The sequence below is a fragment of the Salvia miltiorrhiza genome, chromosome 5, assembly GCF_028751815.1.
Source record: "Salvia miltiorrhiza cultivar Shanhuang (shh) chromosome 5, IMPLAD_Smil_shh, whole genome shotgun sequence".
In the NCBI taxonomy this organism is placed as follows: domain Eukaryota; kingdom Viridiplantae; phylum Streptophyta; class Magnoliopsida; order Lamiales; family Lamiaceae; genus Salvia; species Salvia miltiorrhiza.
Window position 1 is genome coordinate 40859333 of NC_080391.1, and position 18174 is coordinate 40877506.

General features: G+C 40.3%; 1 long non-coding RNA gene across 1 annotated transcript; it reads right to left on the minus strand.

The window, feature by feature from the left end:
* Nucleotides 1–6756: 6756 nt before the first annotated feature.
* LOC131024444 (uncharacterized) lies at nt 6757–10424 on the minus strand. Its single transcript, XR_009101841.1, has 4 exons — nt 9806–10424; nt 9660–9720; nt 7525–7583; nt 6757–7019 (listed from the first exon to the last, which is right to left on the minus strand). It is a non-coding gene; the product is annotated as an uncharacterized LOC131024444 (long non-coding RNA).
* Between the last annotated feature and the right edge of the window lie 7750 nt (nt 10425–18174).

Genomic DNA, 18174 nt, shown 5'->3' on the forward strand with positions numbered 1-18174 from the left:
ATCTTGCTTCTCTTTATTCTCTGCATTATGATATAATAACATGTTTTATCGGTAGGGTGGTTGAAAGACCCCTTACTGCTCCAGCCGCAAGCGCCGCAAGCTACTACAGGGGAAAGGATGGGACATGAGTGTTATCAGAACTACTGTTGTTGCAGCTATTTTATTCTATGTGCACACACGCACCTTTCTCTTTCCTTTCCCCTTTTTCTTTTCTTTATTGCTGCGTGTACTAGCTATATGGTAGGAGTAAAGTGAAGAAAATCCTTCAGTCTTCGATAAATCTATATCTTGTGTATCAATAATACTAATCTCGAGTTTTGCTAATAAAATTGCGTGTTTGCAATCAAACATTGATTATTCCCATTAATCACGTATCTTGAATATCGATATCTAATTTCTTGCCTGCTAATTCTACATCAAATCCGTAAATTCAATTCGCTTCACATGTCGTCTAATATCTAAATTAAATCTGTAGATTTAATTAGATTAATAAGTCGGAATAAATCTACGACTCAAGTAACAATAATAGATAGAAATAATATACTATAGCATATAAAATTAATAACCTGACTTTGCTAAGTCAGTTATCATTCTAGAAAATAAATCATTGTCTACTCAATGAATAATTCACGATCATTTCATGTGGAAATATCTAATTCAGAATCTCAGCTGGATTAACATTACTGGAGGATGCAATAATTAAATATCGCATTTACAAATCTTAATCATAAATAAAAGAGCGGGCTACTACATACTACCCCTCTTAAAAAAAATTTCGTCCCGAAATTTGCATATCATCGCAAAAGTTCTGGGTATTTTCTCTCGTCTTGCTTTCAAGTTCTCGCGTAGCTCTTTTTTTTTTTTTTTTGTTCATATAATGACTCATAAGGTGCCATATTAATGATCGCCTGATAACTATTATTGGCAAACTCAATCAATGAATGAATGCACTAATTCTCAACTTCCACCTCTGTCTATTACTACTACTCTTAACATGTTTTCGAAAATCTGAATTGTTCTCTCAAAATATCGATCTGTTTGAGGGTGGAAGGTAGCATTGAAATTAAACCTTGTGCCCAATTCCTTCTGTAAGTTCATCTATAGTCTGGGTGTGAACTTTGAATCCCGGTCTGAAGTGATTGACATGGGCACGCCGTGCAATGCACAATTTCTCGAATATACAGATGGGCTAGCTTGTTCGATCTATAACTAATCGGTATTGTTATAAAACGAGCGCATTTCGTGAGTCGCTCCACTATTACGCAAATGGCGGTGTTTCCTCTTTTCGACTTGTAAACTAGTTACAAAATCCATTTTTATGTGCTCCCATTTTCATTTTGAAATGTTAAATTGTTGTAGCTTCCACATGGTCTTTAGTGCAAAGCTTCGCTTGTTGGCATGCTAGGCATCCCTCAACAAATGAAGCTATATCTTTCTTCGAACCTTTTCACCAAAAATTTTCTCTAAGTCCTGATACATTTTGTGCTTTCCGGGTGGGCAGTATATGGCGGGTCATGAGCCTTACTCATTATCTCATCTTTGAGTTTGTCATCATGGGGGATATACAATCTTTCATGAACATTAACGCATTATCCACGTCTCATGGTACGTCTAGGCTTGCCTGATCTTATTGCTAAACGTATTTTCTCCAAGGTCTCATTCCTTCTTTACGCATTATCAGCTTTCCTATAAAGTTGGGTGTTATTACCATCGTGGCAATAATCCCTTCTACAGATTCTAGTGGTTGAACCACTTCTAAATTCATTCTACTAAAATCTTTCATGGGTTCCTTTTCCTGAGTGAGGGGAGATCCCAACTTAAGTTGAGTCTTACGACTCAAGGAATCGTCTACCTAGTTAGCCTTGCATGGGTGGTAGTTAATACTACAGTCACAGTCCTTCGCTAGTTCGAGCCATCTTTACTGTCTCATGTTAAGATCTTCTTGCTCAAAAATATTACAGATTTTTATGGTCTGTGAATATCTCGCACCTGACTTCATATAGGTGTTGTCCTTACTGCAGTTAATTCTAGTTTATGAGTTGGCTAGTTCAATTCATGTGGTTAATGCTACCGTGATGCGTATGTTGTCACTCTTCCTTCTTGCGTTAACATGCAACTAAGTACTCTCCTTGGACACGTCTGTATAAATCATATATTCTTTGTCAACTGTTGGAACAGCTATGGTTAACTTCTCCTTGAGCTTCTTGAAATTTTTTTTTTCTCACATACTTCTGTCCAATGAAATTTAATTCCCTTCCTGAGTAATTGGGTCATTGGTCTTGCTATTTGGAAAATCCTTCTATGAATCTCTTATAGCAACCTGCTAATTCCAAGAAACATTTGATCTCATTGAGGTTAGTAGGCGATCTCTACTCATGTACAACTTGTACTTCCTCAGGGTGCACTTTGATCCTTTCTAATGAGATAATAGGTCCCGGAAACGTGACTTTGTTGAGCCAAAAATCGCACTTGCAGAACTTAGCATAAAGATGCTTTGTTTTCAATGTTTTTAGGACTATCCTCAGGTGTTTCTCATGGTCCTTCTCGTTCCTCGAGTAGATCAAGACATCATCTACGAAAACTAAGACAACTTGCCTAAGTATGGATGGAACACTCGGTTCATGAGGTCCACGAACATGGCTGGTGCATTGGTCAATCCAAATGACACCACTACGAACTCATAGTGTCTATATCTAGTTCGGAAGACCATCTTGGGTACATCTTCTTATCAAATTTATAGTTGATGGTACCTAGACCTTAAATCTAGCTTTGAGGACACACTATCTCCTCTGAGCTGCTTGAAGAAGTCGTTTATCCACGATAGAGGATACTTGTCCTTGAGTGTCACCTTGTTCAACTCTCCATAAGTTGATGTATATCCTCGGTAGAGGATACACATTCTCAATGTGCCATCTTTATTCTTTATAAAAGAACGGGTGCACCCCGGTGAAATCTCTAGGAAACATTTGGAAATTCACGTACGATTGTCACGTCTCTTATACTTTTCTCGATTTCTGGTTTTCTGTGCAACTACACAAGGTAGGTTGGACACCCTTTTCTCATCATCTTTGTTGCTTGAGGGGCGGAGATGATCGTCTTTCTCCTACCTATGCTGATCCCATGAAAACGTGTCGGTTCCTTCCCCGGGGTCAAAAAGAAATTTGACTTTCATTGCAAATGATGGTGGCATAGTTCTCGACTAGCCATTCCATTCCTAAAATTGTGTATATGTCTCGTATCGGCATAACATACGAGTTGTTCACTACAACTTTGAAAAATTTTATGCTCAACTCTAAATTCAATCACACATGTGCTATTTGTTGTTGTTGCTGCCGTTGGCATGGTTACTCCTCTTGGTATGGTTGGGCAAAGCTTGGATTGCTCAAATGCGGAGTTTGAACAGGCGAATTTAGCCTGAGACCCGCCCTTTGTTGCTTATTCGGGTAACGATTTGCATAATGCTCATTCCAGTTGCTGTGCTACAACTTTCATTACCAGTCCTGGAGAGTTTCCCATGGTTCTTGTTACACTTTGGGCAGGGTAGAGTCCCATACTCGTTATCCCCCATCTGTTTAGATGTGTCATAGTCACGTTGTTGGGATGTCTGCCCCTGCCATGGCCTTTTTCTTAGCTTGGCCAGGGTTACTATATCCCATTTTTTTTTTTTTAAAAAAAAAAAAAAAAAAAAAAAAAAAAAATTTGAGCCTGAGTCTGTGGAGGTGCAGACGTAGGCGCAGTTGCTGGTCTCTCTCCCAGCATAGCTGCCTCAATGCCTAACGCTTTGCTAAGCGACTCAACGTAAGACGATCCACCATGGCTTGCCAAAGCCATTCTAATCTCATGCCTCAGTCCGACGCCGAATTCTTTTAACCATCTTTTCATATGTGTCTACTTGCTCGAGCGCATATCTTGACATATCACATAACATCATGTCGTATGGAGTAATTGTTGTTCTTCCCTACTTAGGATTGTAAAATTCCATTTCTTTCTTTTTGCAATAGCTTTTGGTTGTATACTTGTCATATATTTCCATCTTAAACTATTCCCACGTCAAATTCCCTAATTGTTCAGTTGTCATTGTCTTCCTCCTTGCTTCCTACCATAAGTCAGCTGAAAGAATACGCAAGTAAGACGTTTATGATCTGTGCAGCGCAAGAATTTGAAGATGCGCTCACTAGCTTGTACCCAAGTCTCAACCTTCGTTGGATCTCCTATCCTATCGAAGACATGTGGGTTTTCTCATCAAAATAATTCTTCTATTCTACGTTTTTGTTGTATGGTTGGTGGCACTATATTGTTCTAGCCATGGTACTGGGCCTCTTTCATTATCTCGCGGAATTCGTCCTCCTCTTCTCGGACGCCCTTATTTTGGTGGCATACTGATGAGTTGACATATAGTCATTAATACATACCTATGCATATCATCGCTTCTGTAAACCGTTTCTTGATTCTCAAATCTTGCTCGCACTCTTCCTTGTATAAGCATATAAGTAAAATGTGGCGGAAGTGACTTGCCGCAAAAGACCGATAAGGTCGCTAAATAGACATAAGAAAATTCCTTCGATGAGAACTTTTGCATCAACATCTGGATCTGGATATACTGATCCATTCAAGTACTACTCATGATGAACTGGTTGTCTAACAATGCCATCACCAACGAATTTGGTCACGGAGCCAATCTTTCCGTACTAATACTAGTCAAACATGACTAAGCCAACATAGGGCATACCAAAGCATCAGAACAATCATTGTTTTCTAAAAATAATAACGTTTACCAAATCCGTAAGAGATGGTCTAGTTGCATCACGTGATTGACCCTTGGGTCGAGGCATACGTGTCTGATGGATTTAATCTGGTGAATACTTGTTTGTCTTTAGGTCACCGAAAATCTACTAACAACTAATAAACCACAATGATTAAAGTCACAAATGGCAATTATGCAAAGTGAATCAACAATTTTGTCAAATGATTGAAAAGGAATGACCTCAGGGTAGAAATGAATTGACTAGGAGGTCGGAACGAAATGACCTAATAATCGAAACCCGTTTGGCTTTTCAGATGAAAGTTTAAATATATATAGGTTTAGAGACCCATATATGACGACTACTGAGATTTTAGTCATGTGGACTGGCCAGGTCCAACACAATTACTTCTCAGTCACACGGAATTACTTTTCCGAACTTGGTAACTCTTTGTTTATTGGGCTGCAAAAGGTACTTCTGGTCTGAGATCTCCACCTTTTTTTTTTTTTTTTTTTACATCTAAAATTTATCCTTGAGAATATGCTGAAGCTTCCCAAGCTTGGGGTCTTCCTCCTAAAATCAACACTTTTTCTTAAAATCTTTTTTTTTTACACGAAACAAGACCATTCAAACACATTCGACCTTATTCAATATTCATCCTTTGAACGATCCTAATGTCGTTCTTCTTGTATCTAGCGTTCATTCTCATAATGCTTGTAATACATTTATGTAATTCGAAGCACTCTCTCACGCCTTTACAGGAAATAGATTTTGCATCTCTGAGCATCTTTACAAGGTCTGTGTCACCACACACAATACTAAATCATGGAACAACTTTAGTTATTACTTTCATTCTGATTACTAGACTGGATGTTCCACTCGAGACATTCTAGCCGGGGAAATGTCTCTGATCAGCTAAGGTATGTAAACTTAACTTGAGTATACCCTTAGGGTCTCATTAGAATCTCAATATTTTGACTTTAGCATCGAACCATTGTTGATACTTTTAACTCTTGTTAAACTCTAAAATATTTTCGGGAACTCCTCTCGTCTTACGCACTTGTATAGATTTCTCTGGTCGATCATAATGGTCGGTAACTTCTAGTTACCCATGTCACATCTCGTCCTTCCGGTTCGTAGTAGGCGATCATAATCAATAGGGGTTCTAAATCATGCTCATGTGTAATGTAAAAAGGTTCCGAATATCTGAAATTATAAGGTGACAGTTCTAATAGCAACACTATAACATCATTACACTAAGCTTTATGACTCTATGTGAGTCTAATTCTATAGTTCAATCATAAATCATGAAGGTTCTCTTCACGCCATAACTGGTGATAATTGAGGGGTTTGAAATGAGGCTTAGCTCATTACGCAACTGCTAGCTACTCATCACTATGAGCAATGTCTCAAGTAAGTTCTTGTCGGGTCAAGCAATAGTTGGTTCGGTATGTTATCACGGGCGAATAGTCTGAATAAGGAACTATGCCCGTATCACAGACTCATGTGTGACACTCTTCTTTTCGTCTCATTGCATTTTTCTCATTGAATTCTCGTGTCTCTTCAAGTGACATTTGATGTTCTTCCTCTTGCTTAGCTCTTCACTATGGCTATAGTGAAAGATAACTGAATTTCTACCTTCTACTGTTCTTTCGTAACAGTGATCATGCATTCTTAATATTTCTAAGTTTATTGAGATATCTAATCAATCAATAAGACATAAAACTTACATATAAGCATCTGTACATTCGCATGAAACGTGAACTTTCCAACGTTTGATAAAAGAAATCATTACCTCTTTCTTTCTTGTTGAGCGTAACGATGTGATGAAGTGATGAGCTTTTGTTGACTGACTCTTTTATACTAATATCAAATTTAGGACTAATTGGGTAACTCTTGGGTTCAGAGCAAACGAACTGCTCTGATACCATTCTGTCACGACCGGACTTAATTAAGGATAATTAAGTCGGAAAACCATGACTAAGGGAGGAAGATTAGAAGCGGGGATAGAAAGGGTAAATATATAATGAAGGATCGAACTTAATCTTTGACAGCGAAGGGGACATTTATAATATAACTTATGTTTAGCCACAAAGATTCAATTAACTAGTAAGTTCGGATAAATCCGACTTAATTCAAAAGACTTATTACTTAAGAATACGCAGCGGAATAACATAATCTGATTACATGTATGAAGACATGTATCCAAGAGTTCATTCATTTAACTTTTGACAAAAGCTCCGCTCTTCACTTCATCTTCATCAGCCACTGCTCAACCTACACATTTAGAAATATATGCAGGGCTGAGTACGAGAGTACTCAGTGGGCACGTATGCCTAATTGTAAAAATACATGCTTCAAAACTGTAAATTGTCATGCCATCATAAACAGTACAGCAAGGGAGTTTTAGCTAAAAGGCCCAAGCTTACTAAATTCATTTGTGATTCTTAAAGTTCGACTGATCAGTCTAAGTTCTCTTGTAATCTATCATATCTGGACCTGTGTGCCGGAGAGGTGGCCACCTCTCACGGTCACTTAACCGGCCAACCCGCTTGATGACTCACGGTCACTGGTGTACACTAGCCCTGGCAGGATAGCTATCAACTGCTCAAGACCCGAATTCGATTACATGATTAAAGTCACATCAGATAGATATCATACTGAAATTTAAACATTTTATGGCAAGACAATATTTGAAATAACTTCAATTAATTTAGTCATGAAATAACTTGCTTGAACGTAACATTTAAACTCATTTGATATATATGAAAGTAATGCCCACCTGACAGCAACTCTTGCGGTACAGTAGCTCCTTGATTGATTATTAATCTCGTGCTTGACCTTTATCACGAGAATATAAATAAGATACTGCTCGAGCAAAATCCTCAAATAATGAGAATACGATGCATGATCCTCTTATGCATGAATTATTATTCTGAGATAATAATCAGGGAATTTCTATTGTTAATCCAGGCTATCGGATTTAAACAAAAGCTAAGTCTCGTCTCATGAAGCCGGATAATTAACTAAAATTAATCTACTCTCTTCAGGATGTTCTAATCCACTGATTAAATAAATCTCATTCGAGGTAATCGATAGAAAAGAAATAAATAAATACTTCGACTTACTCGCTTTATAACCTCCTAAAACTCAATCGGCTTAATAAAAGGAAGAAAGTACTGTTGTAAGTTTAAATAGTTAAATAGGCTCGACATAAGGCCGCTAAATAAATAATTAAGCAGAAGTGGGCTTGAAATAATTAATATAAAAGGCCCAATTGAAATAATTCATTGGCTTAAGTAATTAAATAAATCTTGGTCCAATAAATAAATAATTTGATTAGCTGGGCTCAATTAAATAAATCAAACGAGACCCAACGAAGATAATATAACAAAAAGGCCCAAAGAAAACAAATAGGAGGCCCAATCGAAATAAAATAACAAAGGCCCAATTACAATTAAAATTGGCCCAATTGAGATTATTGGACTCAAATAATTAAATGAATCAGGGCCCAAATAAAATATTAGCAGTCCAACTGAAATAATTAACTCTGGGCCCAAGTTAGATGATTAAACTTAGTCCAATTGTAAAGAAGTAAAATAAAAATAATACAAACGCCCAACTTTCAGCCCAAAAGAAGAAAAATAATTGAATTTTGTCCAAAATCAAATAAAATGGTGAGGCCCAAGGAAATGGCCCAACCCTCTTATTCACCCAACTCGTCTCTCTCTTTCTCTCAATCCGTCGACCCCCCTCCCTCTCTTCTCTCTCTCGTTCTCAGCCCACCAAATCCGGCCAGCACGACGTCACTACCTCCATCGTTCCCTCCGGCGGTGACACGACCGCTAGCTGCTTCTCCATCTCCCTCTGCTGGCAACGGCGAGGCGCCGCTGCCGCCCCCTTGTTCTCCTGTTCTCTCCCTCTCTTTCGGCCCTCTGGCTCAACTCCGGCAAAGCAAACTCGCCGCCGCCGCGGCATTTCTGGAGATCCGCGAGCGCCCGCCGCTGTCACTGAGCAACCGGCGAATGGTTGGCAGCGTCGTCTCGCTCTCTCCTCCGCCAGAGCCCAAAATCGTGCCTTAGACTTCTGGAAATCGTCGCCGCGTTCTGGTCTCGGCCGCCTCCTCCGAGTCATTCCGGTCCCGATTCAGTCGTCCCTTCATCTCTAGCAAAGCAGAGGCCTGCTCACGGTTGCCTATTGTTGCGTCGTCGGCTGCCTTCGAGATTTCCGCCGCCTCCGTCGATTAACGCCGCTGCTGCTATTGGAATCTTCGGCTTCGCCGTGCCGCTGCACTCCAGAATCGGCGAGATTTGCCGCTGCTGCGCACGAGTCCGGCGATCTCCGCCTCTTCTCCCTTGGGGTTGAACCCGGGGTTCACCTCGGCTCCGGAAGAAGTCGTGGGCACTGTACGGCTCCGGTGAGGGGTACTCTCCCATCTCTCCGAGCCTTCGACAAGCGGTAGAACAGCGCCCTCTTCCTGAAGTCCCGCGGAACAGGGCAGTCAGCCCCCTCCTTTTTCCTCGCGGTTAGCGTCGACATCAACCGGCATCCGTCCCCGTTCAATGAAAATCAGGTACAGCAAAATACCTTGAGTAAGCCTCTCTCTTCCCTCCTAAATGCTAAGTCCAGTAATACTCTGCTGTGAAGAAGAACTTCTAGTTTTTGGCAATTCATAGCTCAACTCTCTTGGCTCCTATATTACTAAATGCGAGAGATCAATACTAGTCATGTGATTGCATCTGTTTGATAAGAGTTCTTAATGCATTTGCCTCATGAAGAACATGTATATAAACTAACTTCCTGTGATTGCTAAGTCCCTTTATGCATACACTCATCTGTATACTCTGTATCTTATTCAAACATGTGATTGATGGTATGATGCATGCATTGGATTGAATACTTGGGATAGTGAAATACCTTGGATATGTTCAAACTGTTGGGTGGCTGCTGTGTTGCTATTGATTCTCGTGGAGACAAACTGAAATAGAATTATGCATTGTTTTTCTTAACAAATGAAGGTGGAATCATGGAAGCAGGTGGAGGAGATTTAAGTCAGGGCTTACCTCATTTGAAGTCTTGCAGCAGCAATGGATTCTCCCGTTTCTCTCTCAAAAGTCCTTAGTGTGGAATGGGAGAGAATGAAGTGAGATTGCTGGCTGGAGGTTTAAGACTAAGAGGGAATGGTTGTTGGCTGAACACTGGAGCACTCTACGGAGATGGTACAGAGGTAGGGTGGCTGTAGGTGTTGAAAATAAGAATCAATAGTCAAAAGTATTAAAATCAATTCAAAGATTAGATCTTTGAATTGAATATAAGAGTGTGTATTTTGATTTTAAGAAGATTTTGTAAGACTTTTTATCCATCCTTATACTATATAAGGATGCATTGTAATCAAGGAAAAGTAAGCAATACAACAACAATAATCTTGCTTCTCTTTATTCTCTGCATTATGATAATAACATGTTTTATCAGTAGGGTGGTTGAAAGACCCCTTACTGCTCCAGCCGCAAGCGCCGCAAGCTACTACAGGGGAAAGGATGGGACATGAGTGTTATCAGAACTACTGTTGTTGCAGCTATTTTATTCTATGTGCACACACGCACCTTTCTCTTTCCTTTCCCCTTTTTCTTTTCTTTATTGCTGCGTGTACTAGCTATATGGTAGGAGTAAAGTGAAGAAAATCCTTCAGTCTTCGATAAATCTATATCTTGTGTATCAATAATACTAATCTCGAGTTTTGCTAATAAAATTGCGTGTTTGCAATCAAACATTGATTATTCCCATTAATCACGTATCTTGAATATCGATATCTAATTTCTTGCCTGCTAATTCTACATCAAATCCGTAAATTCAATTCGCTTCACATGTCGTCTAATATCTAAATTAAATCTGTAGATTTAATTAGATTAATAAGTCGGAATAAATCTACGACTCAAGTAACAATAATAGATAGAAATAATATACTATAGCATATAAAATTAATAACCTGACTTTGCTAAGTCAGTTATCATTCTAGAAAATAAATCATTGTCTACTCAATGAATAATTCACGATCATTTCATGTGGAAATATCTAATTCAGAATCTCAGCTGGATTAACATTACTGGAGGATGCAATAATTAAATATCGCATTTACAAATCTTAATCATAAATAAAAGAGCGGGCTACTACAGCCTCCCTCTACGGACACTATGATCGGCCAACCCGCTAGATGACTCACGATCACAAGGGTGTACACTAATTCCGAAGGGATTTGCGGTCCCATCCAGAATCCGAATTCGATTAACATCAGATAGGCAATTAATAATAAAACATAAAGCATTTAGGCATTGACAATATCATTTAAATTCATAAGCATAAAGTCTTAACAATTCTAATATATAATTTTAGTTTATACGTAGAAAGCCCACCTGAATAGCAGACTCACGGTTTAGCTCTAACTCTGGTGCTTGACCTTTAATTCGAGAAAATAAAATAAGATTCTAATTCTCGAAAAAATCTCAATAAATGAGGATGCGTGAAATGATTATGCATGACTCATATTCCTTTAATTAAATTATGAGATGCTAATCCTATTTAAGGAAATAAAGCTCGTCTTATGAGGTCGAATTATTAATATTTAATAATCTACTCATCTTAAAAATAATCTAATTCACTTACTAATTAATAATTAGTAAGTCTTAAAATTTTCTCTAATTAAACTTAATAGAATAATTATGATGGCCCGATAGGAATTTAATTCGAGCCCAAATGAATAAATTCGAAGCCCAGTGCATTAATAATATTAGGCCCAACATCAATTAAATTCTAGAGCCCAACAAATGAGGCCCAAGATAATAAAATCATGAAGCCCAATAAGTGAGCCCATCATCACCCTTAAAATAATTAGTAATTTTAATATTAATCACTAATTAAAATAATTAGGATTAATGAAGAGGCCTAAAATAATAATTCTTATTGGGTTAAATAAATAAATTTCATTGGACTTAATCAATTAAATCGTAGGAGCCCAAGTAATATAAATTCGAGACCCATTATTAATAAATAATAGGAGTCCAAGTAATAATTAATGTGGACTGGAAAGAATTAATCTTAGTCCAATAGACACTTTAATCGGCCCAAATGACGAATTAACAGCTGGGCTGAACTAAACAAATCTGAAACAGGCCCAATAGAATTAAATAAATTCCAGCCCAAGAACATTAAATAAATTCGGCCCAGATAGAAATAAAAAGATGGCTCAATGAATTAATCCCCGGCCCAACAAATAAAATGAACTAGGCCCAATAAAAGAGTCCAAAAATTTCGGCCCAAACCCGGCTCCCTTTTCTTTCAAAATCAATCACTAACACACTCTTTTTTAATTAATCAACAAATCCCTTTTTTTTTTTTAAAGTTGTCGAATTTTTTTCTCTATCTTTTTATTATAAACATAACACTTTTCCTATCTCTCACAAATCACCATCATCATCGGTTCTTCCCCTTTTTTTTTAAAAGCAGAACCCACCATCTCTTAATTAAAGCAAAACATTCTTCTCTCTTAATTCAAAACTCACGCTGCATCTCTCCCCTTCTTTTTTTTTTTTTATTAAAAGCATACACTCCCTCTCTCTCAATTATTAAGAAAGAAACGCTGCACATCTCTTTCTCTTTCTCACAACACACTCACACACTATTCATCATCTCTCTAAATTCTCAAGAATCGGACACTGTTCATCATCTCTCTCTCTCGCTCGATCCAGCCATCTCCTCCCCGCGTCCTGGCCGTTCCGGTCGTCAGCGAGGCCGGCGTGAGGCAGGTGCGACCACGCCGCCTGCTCTCTCTTCTCCTCTATCTCTCTCTCTCATCCTCACACGCTCGCCGCCTCCCATCTGCCCTCTCTTTCCATCACGTTTCCGGTAGCGGACGAGCGCTTGCTGCTGCTGCTCCGTTCTCGCAGTGGCTAGCGGCGCTTGGCCTTCGGCAGCGCCACCCCGTGCGACGGCGTCTCGCATCGCTTCGGGTCACGCCGCCTCGCCTCCTGCCAGCCAACAGCCGTCCGCCTTGGGCCTCCGCCTGCTTTAGCTACGAGCGGTCAGTGGGCTGCTGCTGTTCGCCTGAGGTCGACGGATCTGGCCTTCAGTCGTTCGTCTCGCTCGGAGTTCCCGCCGCCGTTGGCTTGCCCGGAGTCGCGGCCTGGAGTTGCTGCAGGCTGCTGCTGCTCGCCCGGAGTCGCGGCTGCTGCTGTTCGTGGAGCACCAAGGCGAGCTTCTCGCCTGAAACCGCCGCTGCCTCTTCGGTGTTCGGCCTCTCTTTTCCTGCTCCGTCGAGCTCCGACAGGAAGCAGGGTTCTGCCTCGTCGTCCTCCATGGTTCGCCGTCATCTGTGAGTTGCCAGCTAGCGCGATGTAGCCGTTCTGTTTTGTCGACGAAGTTCTCGCCGTCGTCGTTTCGATCCTGGTGTCCAGCCCGTTCGAAGCTAAGTCTAAACTACTCTACCGTAACCTTGGTTTTCTTTAAAAATTTGTTCAAGTGATATAGTAGAGCTATATACTAAGTCCATTGATGTGTGCATATGATTCATTCCATCTCTTAAACATTTCATAATCAACGTGTGAGGTCCGTGGTTCTGCTTAAAAGTATGATACTTACATGCCTCTTGCTGTGGATCTAAATTTTAATGTTATAGCATGATGACAACATGTGTGGTTTGATTCTATAGAAGTAACTAGTTATGCTACTCCCTTCGTATGATGCATTTCAATCTAATGAATATGATTTCTGTGGGTGTGCATCATGTAACAGGAGGAAGTAAATTGAAAAGAAACAGAATACCTTAATGTTTGCTTTGGTTGAAGGTTGCAGTTGAATGAAGCAAGAATTAACTGATACTTGAAAATTTCTTTGGCAGAGAATGATGAAAACGTTTAAGTATGGAATGGGTATGAGATGAGGATTAATAGCTGCTGAAATCTGAAACCACATGAAGGTGTTCGGGTGTGAAAATTTTGCAAATATGCTGCTGGAGCTGGAGTCAAAGAAGAATATTTCAAAGGCGTGGAGCTGGAGTCAAAAATATGGCTGAGCATGCGCTTAAGGGATAGCTGCAGATTTCTTTCACACACATACACTATTCCTTTTTTTTTTAAGTGTTGGTAGATAGATAGAAAAATAGGGGTTTGTAAAGTGAAGTATAAACAGAAGCAATAATTCTTGTCTTGGAATTTCTATATCTGTAATATTGTATTGCATTTTTTTTAAAAAAAAATCCAACTACTGGGTTTTGTTAATATCGCGTGTTTATGAAACTACTCGATATCTGCTTCCTTTCTTAGCTAGAATAAATTTTAAATATAATCCGTAGATTTAATTCTTCATAAACCGGAATAAATCACGACTCAAGAAATAATAATAGAAAATTAATTCTATTGTGATTAATAAATAACATGACTTAACTAAGTCAGTTATGAATCTGAAATAAATAATTATTGGCTTACTCAATAATTCTCATCGCGGTTTTATTTACGCGAAGCTACTGACTTGGTAATAAAATAATAATCCTGCTTAATTAGAATATAATCCAGTGTTATAAGTTGAATTTAAATAATAAATAATTACTGGGTTTAAATATAATAAAAGAGCGGGTTGTTACATACTACCCCTCTTAACAAAAATTTCGTCCCGAAATTTGCATACCTATGTGAAAAGTTCTGGGTATTTTTCTTTCATCTGGTCCTCAAGTTCCCACGTTGCTTCTTCCGGTCCATGGTGTCTCCACAGTATTTTGACTGACGCGATCGATTTATTCCTCAACTCTTGCACCTTTCGGTCCAAAATGGCTTCAGGTTTTTCTTCGTACGTCAAATCTGGGTTAAGAATCATTTCATCTTGGTGAATCACGTGTTTGGGGTCAAACACGTACCGTCTCAGCTGTGACACGTGGAACACATTGTGGACGTTTCCAAAGCTAGGTGGCAGTGCCAACCTATACGCTACGGGACCTATTCTTTCTAGGATCTCATAAGGTCCTACAAAACGGGGTCTCAACTTACCCTTAACACCGAATCTAACGATCCCTTTCGAGGGTGATATTTTAAGGAAAACCTTGTCTCCAATCTGAAATTGTAGTTCAGTTCGTCGGGTATCAGCATAAGACTTCTGTCTGTCCTGGGCCTCTTTAATTCTTGCTCTAATCTGGCGGATGGTCTCGATCATCTCGCTTACTGCATCTGGCCCAAGGATTTTTCTTTCACCCACTTCATCCCAGTAAAGTGGTGATCTACACTTCCTTCCATACAGCGCCTCATAAGGTGCCATATCAATGGTTGCCTGGTAACTATTGTTGTAGGCGAATTCGATCAATGGCAGCACTGATTCCCAACTTCCTCCTCGGTCTAGCACCACTGTCCTCAACATATCTTCAAGGGTCTGAATTGTCCTTTCTGATTGTCCATCTGTTTGAGGGTGAAAGGCGGTGCTAAAGTTTAATCTCGTTCCCAACTCTTTCTGCAAACTGATCCAAAATCTAGAAGTAAATTTTGAATCTCTATCTGAAGTAATGGATATTGGTATTCCATGTAGCTGTACAATCTCACGAATGTACAGTTGGGCTAGTTTCTCCGATCCATGGGTAATTGGAATCGGTATAAAATGAGCGCTCTTTGTGAGACGGTCTACTATTACCCAAATAGCTGTGTTGCCCCTATTTGTCTTGGGTAAACCCGTCACGAAATCCATCGCTATGTGCTCCCACTTCCATTCTGGGATTTCCAATGGCTGCAATTTCCCATATGGTCGTTGATGTAAAGCTTTCACTTGCTGGCATGCAAGGCAACGCTCTACAAATGAGGCTATATCTCGTTTCATCCCGTCCCACCAAAATTTCTGTTTTAGATCTTGGTACATTTTGGTACTTCCGGGATGAGCGGTATAGGGCGTGTCATGAGCTTCACTCATGATCTCGTTTCTCAGTTCCTCGTTATGGGGAACACACAATCTTCCTTCAAAAAGAACTGCGTTATCCGTTGCCTCTTGGTAGCCTCCTGGCGTGCCTGTTCGGATCTTGAGACGAACTTTTTCCAAGCTCTCATCCGTTCTCTGGGCACTGACGATCCTTTCTCTGAGGTCTGGGACGGCTACTAGAGTTGCAATAATTGCTCTTGTCGTTGCCGGTGGCTGAACCACTTCTATCTTCAATTTGTCAAAATCCCTTACAAGCGTGTCCTCTTGAGTGAGAAGAAGTCCTAACTCGGATTGAGTTTTACGACTTAAAGCATCAGCTACTACATTAGCTTTTCCCGGGTGGTAGTTGATACCGCAGTCGTAATCCTTTACGAGCTCGAGCCATCTCCTCTGTCTCATATTCAAGTCTTTCTGCTCGAAAAAGTACTTAAGGCTTTTGTGATCAGTGAAGATTTCACATCTAACTCCGTATAGATGGTGTCTCCAAATTTTCAAAGCATGCACAATTGCTGCCAGTTCCAGATCATGAGTAGGGTAGTTCAATTCATGTGGCCTTAGTTGTCGCGAGGCGTAGGCAATGACCTTTCCTTCTTGCATCAACACACAACCTAGCCCATTTTTGGACGCGTCCGTGAAGATCACGTATTCTTTATCGGCTGCTGGAACTGCTAGCACTGGTGCAGTTGTCAATTTCTTCTTCAGCTCTTGGAAGCTGGCTTCACATTCTTCGTTCCACTTATACTTGATTCCTTTGCGAAGTAATTGCGTCATTGGTCTCGCTATTTTAGAGAATCCTTCGATGAATCTCCGGTAATATCCCGCCAAACCTAAGAAACTTCGGATTTCATTAGGTGTGGTTGGTGATTTCCACTCGCGCACTGCTTGCACCTTGGCGGGGCCCACCTTAATTCCATCTGCTGATACGATGTGCCCTAGAAACATTACTTCTTTCAACCAAAATTCGCACTTGCTGAATTTGGCGAACAACTTCTCCGTCTTTAATGTCTCCAGGATGATTCTTAAATGATTTTCATGCTCTTGGTCATTCTTAGAATAGATGAGGATATCATCTATAAACACTAAGACAAATTTGTCTAAGTATGGATGGAAAACTCGATTCATGAGGTCCATGAATACTGCCGGTGCATTGGTTAGACCAAATGGCATGACAATGAATTCATAGTGACCATATCTTGTGCGGAAAGCGGTCTTAGATATATCCTCTGGTCTGATCTTCAGTTGATGATAACCAGACCTTAAATCTATTTTTGAGAATACACTGGCTCCTTTGAGTTGATCGAACAAATCATCTATCCTTGGAAGAGGGTATTTGTTTTTAAGCGTCAGTTTGTTCAACTCTCGATAATCAATGCACATTCTCATGGTTCCATCTTTCTTCTTGACAAAGAGTACAGGTGCTCCCCAAGGCGAGACACTGGGTCTGATGAAACCCAAGTCCAAGAGTTCCTGTAGTTGCACCTTTAATTCTTGTAGTTCCTTTGGGGCCATCCTGTACGGTGCCTTTGATACTGGGGCAGATCCAGGTTCTAGATCAATGGTGAAATCTAGTTGCCTGTCTGGAGGTAGTCCTGGCAATATTTCAGGAAAAACTTCTGGAAAGTCTCGTACTATTGCCACATCTTCCACCTTCTTGTCTTCACTAGCTTCCCCGTTTAGGTAGACGAGATAAGCTGTGCTTCCTTCCTTCATCATCTCTTTTCTGGCTTGTAATGCGGATATTACTGGTACTCTTTTCTTCATACCTATGCCGTGAAATTCCGTCGGTTCCTTTCCAGGTGGTCGAAGAGAAATTTTTCGTTCACTACAAAGGATGGTGGCGTGATTCTCAGCTAGCCAGTCCATTCCTAAGATCATATCTACGTCCCACATGAGCAGAATATTAAGATTGTTCGCTACCATCTTAAGTTCTCCTATTTCAAATTCTACGTTCGAGCAAACATGTGTGGTGGTAGATTTTCCTCCTGAGGGTGTAGTGATTCTTAAGGCACACTTAGCTTGTTCTGATTCGATTTCTAAGGTATCTACGCAAGGGGCAGATATAAAAGAATGCGAGGCACCAGTATCGAACAGAATCATTATGGAAAAACCTTTAAGCTTGCCCATACCTGCCAGGTTTCCCTGGTTTTTCTCGGGCTGGTTTTGGGTGAGAGCAAAGGCTCTCGCCTGCTGCGGCAATGGTTGCTGCCGCCTCTGTTGCTGTTGGCGCTGTTGGTGCTTGTGTTGGTATTGCTGCTGGTATGGCTGTTGTTGGCGGGGCTGGTGTTGGTATTGCTGTTGGTATGGCTGTTGTTGGCGGGGCTGGTATTGCCCTTGAACTGCTTGCAGGGGCTGGGCATAAGTGGCCCTGATTGCCGCGCCCTGCTGTTTGTTGGGGCATTGTGAGGAGTAGTGGCCCTTCTGGCCACACGTGTAGCAACTGTCAGTTCCAGCCTTACAGACACCACGATGTGGTTTGTGGCATTTTGGACAA